The following is a 7,658-nucleotide window of genomic DNA, read 5'->3' as shown; positions in this document are numbered from 1 at the left end:
CTAGTGTAAATGTATCAATACGGAATGGCAAAACCATATAATAAAACTTAGTTACAAAAATATTAAGAGAATTTCTTCACCCTGTCATACCCCAAATTTGTCCTACCCTTTCAATTTTATCTGGCTTAGGCTCATGCATTTCATAGTCTCATGTACATACCTCCCATTAGGTCATTGATATAACTCATGCATCATTAACCAATAATCTGACGTGGGATCAAGGCCACGGATAGAGCTGGGATTTCTCACGGTTTGGAGTTACCGTATCACCAAGTTTGTTTCTGTTGGGGTTTTCGATTGATCATGGAATGAGATTTACTTCCTTATGCTTGGTATCATCAAATACATCTTAGTGTATGGTCCTATAATCAACTCGGGCTATTTCTCAACACTTGGGTTTGTTCATCATTTGAGGTGTGGCTTATGATTCAAGTCATTTTGTTGAGCTTCATCATATACAAGTTTGACCCGCTTGGATACTGGAAGTACAAGTTGTTGGTTTTGGATACTGGACAAGAATTTGATATGGAGCATGGTGGAACTTTTAGACTTGGCCAAAGTCAACCATGAAAAGTTGACTTTTTGACCAAAATCCATACAAGGCTACTTTAGTCTTTCTTCATCTTATCGTGATACCAATTAATTCAAGTATTGCAGGAATAAAGTGATGGTGTGAAGGCCCAATTGAGCACATGGAAGGAACGTGTGTTTCAAGTCTTATGTGAAAAAGAAAAAACATTACATTATCAACCATTGCACAAACTTGAGTTCTTAAACATCTTCATTACACTTTCTCATGATTCAAACCCAAATTACGGCATCAAATAAAATCACAGAATAATCAACACTTGACATATGCTTCTAGTCAACAACTCTTACCATACTTTCAAACATTGTCCCATATTACATCATTCAAACTAACATTCCATTCAGCTACATTTCATTATTCATACAAAGTTTAAGTCCATTCAAGGATAAAAAATATTACATATTTCCATTACATTCATCAAAAATAACAATACAATTCATCACAAAATGGCATTACAAAAGACCACAGCTTCCATACAATTCGAGACCGTTGCTACCCGCGTCTTTAAACCAGCCCTGTATATGAAAACAGAAAAAAACAAAGCATTCAGTTCAGCCACCATACATTCAGACCAAAACATATCCACCTGCATGTATACAAGAAGAGCTATGACCATTTTCGACACTAATTACTAATTGCCTTTAACCTTCAAATTACATCATCATTCAAAACACTTTAACACCATCAAAGCAACTGCATACGACAAGCCACAACAGAGATATTCCAGCCACGATATAACAAACCATTCATGTTCACAATACATACACACATGAAAAAGAAACTATGACAGTCCCGTTAACTACAAAGCCTACATCACTTCCACATATCAGTTCTACTCAAACTGACTTCTAACAGCAGTCACACAATTACCGGTTCGCATCCTAACAAAATCACCCTAATACCATGACAGTTACAAAACATAGAGAAGGAGTTACCATTTTAGTAAGTCGGCATCTCGAAGACTCTGTCAAGAACCAATGGTGGCTCGGGCATCATGCATCCAACGTGGCTCGAATGAAAATCACAAGGCCTTGTCCTACAGCCGTCATATGTATCAGTATACCAGATCTACAGCAACATACAAGTCATCATTCAGCATACCTACACATCATAAAAAACAATTAACATTCAATTTTTCCCACCCTTGCAGCCAATTCCTAATATCCTAACAACCTTAGACTTCCCTAATCAACAGTCCATCATTTAACACACAAACTACGACACTGCATCAAACTAACACCGGGTCACATTCTGAATTCAAACATCATAGCTTACTAACCTTTTCGCCAATAAAATTCATGCTAGCATTCAGCATTCCAGTCCACACTCAAGATCGCAGCCGAGCCAAATCCATTTGAAGCGCCATTCCAAAGCCATCACAGTTCAGGGGTATATCCAGTTCACGACAGAAATGCTGCATGGATTCAAAGTAAACCAAAGACCTGCATAAGACACAAAGACAAAATCAGAGTCAATCACTTTCAGTTCGAACGTTTACCATATGCATCCAAAGCTCCGATGCAATTCAGGTTGTCCAAAGCCAGCTCGCTAGATACAATGCAACCGTGTTCATATTCCAATTCAAGCCTCACTGCTAATTACACTAACAGCATACCATCACAGACCCTAACAGAATTCAAAAAAACAACATGTAACAAATTCTAACAGAAAATAACTACTTTCCTAACCTCCTAACTTCCTATCACCTATAACTGACTTCAACCAACTCAATCCCCACCCTCCATCCATAACTGACATCTCCTCTCCATAACTAACTTTTAACACCTTCCAACTACTATAACAGAATTCAATAACTAACTTTTAACAAGTTTAAACCTTCATAACTAACTTCCTCTCCCTCATAACCAACTCTAAATCTCACCCTTCAATCTCACCATTGATTCATAATTGATTTCAATCTCAACCACCACTTTCTAACTAACTCTTCCTCCCTCTCAATCTCTATATAACAGAATCATCTCTCACCATTTTCCTCTTCACGCCATTGTTTCACCCCTTCTCTTCCCACGCCATTTTCTTCATTCACCATCCACCTTTCACCTTCACGTTTACCACTCTCTCTCCATTCTCTGCAATCACTCTCATTCATCTCCATCATCATCTCCCTCATCTTCATTCTTCATTTTCATCAAAGCTCAGAAAACCAGAACCAATCCTCTCCATCAATCCAACCTTCACCTCCATGATTCTCTCTTTTCCCTCAACCTCAGAAGCTCCATTAAATTGAGCTTAACCTCACACTCTCTCAACGACAACATCACATCAGACTCAGAAAACAGAAAAATATCAAGAAAAAGAAGAAGAAGAAGGGAGGGAGAAGGCTTCACGGAAACAAAAACCAGGGAGAGTCATTACCTGAATGAAGGCTCTTCCGGGATTCTTTTATCTCCAACTTTCGTCCATGCTTTGACATCATCATCATCATCACTGATTTCATATACGCGATAGCTCCTCACGCACATCTTCGCCACACGCCTCGCAACGCACCTCCATCTGCAATAATCAACAACAACACGTTCGACGCACCAAGAACGCATCAATACTCCTGCAAATCGCATCGATCAACATCACAATCGTTTCAACGCGATCCAAAACTATACCGAGAGAACTGAGAGGCGAGGGATGAGATCGGAGGAAGAGATATTCGCTTCTGATTACGATGTCGAACAGAAGGATCATGCCGGAGATGGAAGCCCGCCGCCGTCGGTCGTTGTTCGTGAAGGAGAATAGCTGACAGGAACGTGTATGAGAGTTGAAAGGTAACGACTCCCTTAACCCTAAATCCCTTTTGCTTGTTCTTCTTAATTTTTTTCTTATTTCTTAAATTAGGTCTGAATGATAAAAAAAAAACTGATAATAGATTTTCAAAATAAATAATGGATCACCAAAACATTCCTTGGGCCGAATCTATCTCATACCCCTTTAGCCCATGCACCGCTTTTTCAGACCTGCAAACAACAACAAAACGCCCCTTGGGCCACCATATGTTTGGGCCCTGCGCCTGGACTACTGACTTCACCACTATTTTCAACTTAGCACCCCCCTTGATCACTATTTTCTTATTAGGATTTAGGTTATTTGACATAGTTTTGTTCTATTTTTTTTATATAGATAAAAACATGATAATGATCACCATTTTGATAGATTTTTAGGATTTGTTGACATTAAAAAACTCATAAAAATAGTAGACTTTTTAGGATGATTTTGACATTAATCTTTTGACTTCTCTTTCATAAAAAACGCATAAAAATGGTAGTATCTTTTAGTGTAATTTTGCATTAGTACTCGAATTGTTTTTGTGTTAGTTCCATGTTATTTTTGTATGATGCTTGTGTGATTTTGTTACTTGTATCTTTGGCCTCATTTTAGGCCTATCTTGTTAGTACCACTTAATGCTCCTTTTAGAATTTAGTCACCATGTTAACATTAGACTTAGACTAGAATAACAATTAGGCTAGAAAATAGGTTAGTCTCCCCTCTTTCATTCTTTTTCTTTTCAACTTTTAAAATACTTAATAAAAATCGATGAAGATCATACCGTTGCTTTATTTCATGGTAGGAAAGAAATGATTGAGGCGTAGGCCTCGATGTATGTTCTTTCCTACTTAGCGGAGAAGAAATGATTGAAGTGTGAAGCTTCGATGTATTTCTTAACCGTTATTTAGAGAAACGATTGTGGCGTAGGCCTCGATGTGCATTCTCTAAATATTCACAAAGGAACTCCTTTTTTATTTCTACTAAACGGAAAAGAAATGATTGGAATGTAGATTTCGATGTATTTCTTATCCGTCATTTAGAGAATCGATTGTGGCGTAGGCCTCGATGTGCATTCTCTAAATGTTCAAAAGGCTCTTTTTGGTATGATCTAAGTCACAAAATTAAATCCCCTTAAAAAACACCAACCAAAAACACTTCAAAAAACCTAATAAATGTTCAGACTTAAAACAAAAGTGAGGAAGTGATGCGAGACCTTGTAGTAGGTTCTCGTCATCATGGAATTACCCTAAAAGACACAAACCAATCTCTTTTCTTCTTTCTAAGGGCAAGTTATCTTCGCTCCATTGCATCCTAGGCTGTCCCCTTGTGCAAGAGCGTGAGCGTTAACGCCGCCCAACTAAAAAACACCAAAACAAACAGAAAATCGTGAGCCGAGCTACGGTAACTCTGATTCCTGAAAAGGATACGTAGGCAGCGGGGTAGGGCCCGTGCGAGTACAATTCTTTATTTTCCCTACATTTTGCATTCATTTCGCATTTAGACATAGACATAGTTATACACCCATTAGATAGAAACAAACATAGGTGGATACCATCGAGTACGATGGGCGCGAGGGGTGCTAATACCTTCCCTTTGCGTAACCGACTCCCGTACCTTGATTCTCTGGTCGCAAGACCCCGTTCCTTCCCTTGTTAGGTTTTCTGATATTCCTTTCCCTTATGGGATAAATATATTGGTGGCGACTCTGTTCATTTTTCGCGAGCGTGCGACAGCTGGCGACTCTGCTGGGGATGTGATAGACCTGTGCTGGTCCATTCTTAGCGAGTCGATCCTAGCCTTTGTTTGTTTCTTTTCTTTGGGTGTTTTTCTTTGTTTGTTTATATGCTTGCATCCTGTATATATATGTGTTTGCATATCATGTCTATTTTCCGCTTGCATATCATATTTACTTTCTCGCATTCTGGACTATATTATGGGTCCCCGTGGGGGCCACATATTTTCTCTGTTTGCAGGTTGGGTGGGATGTTTCTATGAGGTAAAAGGCCCAATACCCAGGCCAGAGTTGACACATAGGATACCTAGGATAGAGTGGATAGTCATGACGCCGATGAGATGTCAGGTCTTGTCTAGTGCGATCATGAGACCCACGCCCAGTCGAGGTCCAAATGGGGTATCATTGTTGGCATGTAGATGCAACAACGGTGGTTCCTCAGGAGGACTGATAACGCTGGTTGCCATTTTAACCTTACCCTGGCCTAGATTCACCTGTGAGTGGGGAGGGATATACATGACAGGTACCGTTGGTGACTCAAGTTTGATGGTGACTATTCAGTTCTGATGGTGACTATTGTTCCTATGGTTCCATGATACAAGGCCGAACCTTTGATCTCATGACATCTGATCTATATCAGTTATTCAGAGGATTATAAAGTGGTTACTAAGATTATATGGATCTTGATCCCATGCTTTTGCATTGCATAACATCATTACTTCATCCACCTCATTTGTGGGGATCCTAAAGCCTATTTCCAAAAAAAAAAAAAAGAGAGAAAAAGGACATAGAAAAGCAAAAAAAAGAAAAAGAAAAGATATTATATACAAAATAAGGCTTTGATTCCAAAAGAAAAAAGGAAAAAACAAGAAGTGCGAAAAGACTTTAGGATCTCTCATAAATGAAACATGCATTCATACTATCATGCATTTCATGGTTCTATCAGAAGCTTATGGAGCCCTTTCTATTCAGACTTTGACATCAACAACAGATTTGACTTCTCACCGTTATGTGCTTGAAAGTTAGCATTGGAACAACTCCGTGAGGTTTTTGAGTGAGATGAGAACATAAATGGAGACTGACATGAATCAGTGTATGGAGGTTATTCAAGCCTTTTCTCTTTGACAAGAAGAATTGAGACATGTTCCTCAGAGGCCTAATGGAATGTTAAACTCACCTCAAGAGAAGGTCCTATGAATCAGAATTTCTGAAGTATTGCTGAGATTCCCATCACTGTTAAGGAGGAAATACACCATTGGAAATTGAAGTCTTCAAGTTCCCGATTATTCAAATTGACAAAAGGTTTTACCTCTTGGAAGAAAGTTTGGAATCCATAAAAAGTCGTGACTCCGCTGATTCATATGTTATTGGTTTGTGCCTAATGCCTGATATCAAGAAATGCAAGGATCATCCACTCTCACTCCTAATGATGGATATTGAAGCTAAAATGGTAATCATATCTTGTACATATGTGGAAGTTGCTTGGGGCTCCCGCACGAGGGATAAGCAAGACGCACTCTTATCTTGAGCATTGCATCATTCGCCTTGCTCGAATCCCTAAAGCATTACAATTTCTTGGGTGACTTCGTCAGAATCTTCTTCCATGTGATAATCAAGAGTGTTCTTCACAATGCTTCTCATTCTCAAGGTTCTACTTCATATATCAGTTGCCTTTTCTCAGGATCTCCTTCTCAGTGGCCTTGTTAGTTAACAGAGACAAGAAGAATATGAGAAACAAATTGACGTGATTCTATTGCCTTGTACTCATTCGTTTCCTTGATTGTTGGAATCACAATTGGTTAAGATTCTAGTATTGGGTCTTCTTCACCACAAGTATCTCTCTTGAGTTGATGATCATACAAGATTCTTCCCATTTATGATGGCGATTACTACTCTAGAAACTATGCTTGGGGCTCCCGCACGAGGGATAAGCAAGACGTACTCTTATCTTGAGCATTGCATCACTCGCATTGCTCGAATCCCTAAAGCAAGGCAAAAGTTTACGACTCATGGGTGACTTCGTTGGAGTTTCCTTTTGGAGTAATCTGAAGTATTTTGAAGGAACTGCAGAAAGTATTCAAGATCAATAAGTCCAGACGGAGTCAAGTCTCCTCAACAATGGCATTCATTTAGTTTCTTTATTGCATTCTCATTCGTAACATTTCATTGTTTGTTTAAGCATTACTAGCATGTAAAAACTTGTTAATTTCTGAATGAAAATAAAATACATTGTTTATGTTTGTCTTGAAGAAACCCATTCGTTATCACTCATAAAATGTTTTGGCAATACGATACCAACGTTATTAGTCCCTTGCTTAGGCAAAGAGCCGAGGGAGAATGATGAAAGATAAAAATGCAAAATCTCCAATTGTGTGCTTTTGAATAAAACCCTGCTGAGGATGTACAGGCATTATTTCAAATCCCCAAACACCGGAGATATAAGGGAGATAGACCCTCGTTAACCCCTTTGGGCCTTGAAGTAGGAGTTTCTTTTCTAATCATAAAAAACCCTTATTTTAACCTTGGGGCAGGGTAGTGTTCATTTAACTTGATCGAGTG

The 7,658-nt window shown here is 38.8% G+C and overlaps 1 long non-coding RNA gene across 2 annotated transcripts; it reads right to left on the bottom strand.

Annotated features, from left to right (window-relative positions):
* Nucleotides 1-903: 903 nt before the first annotated feature.
* Nucleotides 904-3,342, bottom strand: LOC131647313 (uncharacterized). 2 transcript variants are annotated; one of them, XR_009297787.1, is made up of 5 exons: nucleotides 3,211-3,342; nucleotides 2,966-3,103; nucleotides 1,869-2,031; nucleotides 1,525-1,690; nucleotides 904-1,104 (listed from the first exon to the last, which is right to left on the bottom strand). It is a non-coding gene; the product is annotated as an uncharacterized LOC131647313 (long non-coding RNA). The 2 variants fall into 2 exon arrangements; XR_009297786.1 differs by having other exon boundaries at nucleotides 2,966-3,336.
* Nucleotides 3,343-7,658: the final 4,316 nt, after the last annotated feature.

Source organism: Vicia villosa, linkage group LG2 (genome assembly GCF_029867415.1).
Source record: "Vicia villosa cultivar HV-30 ecotype Madison, WI linkage group LG2, Vvil1.0, whole genome shotgun sequence".
Classification (NCBI taxonomy): domain Eukaryota; kingdom Viridiplantae; phylum Streptophyta; class Magnoliopsida; order Fabales; family Fabaceae; genus Vicia; species Vicia villosa.
This window is presented reverse-complemented; position numbering and strand designations above follow the sequence as displayed.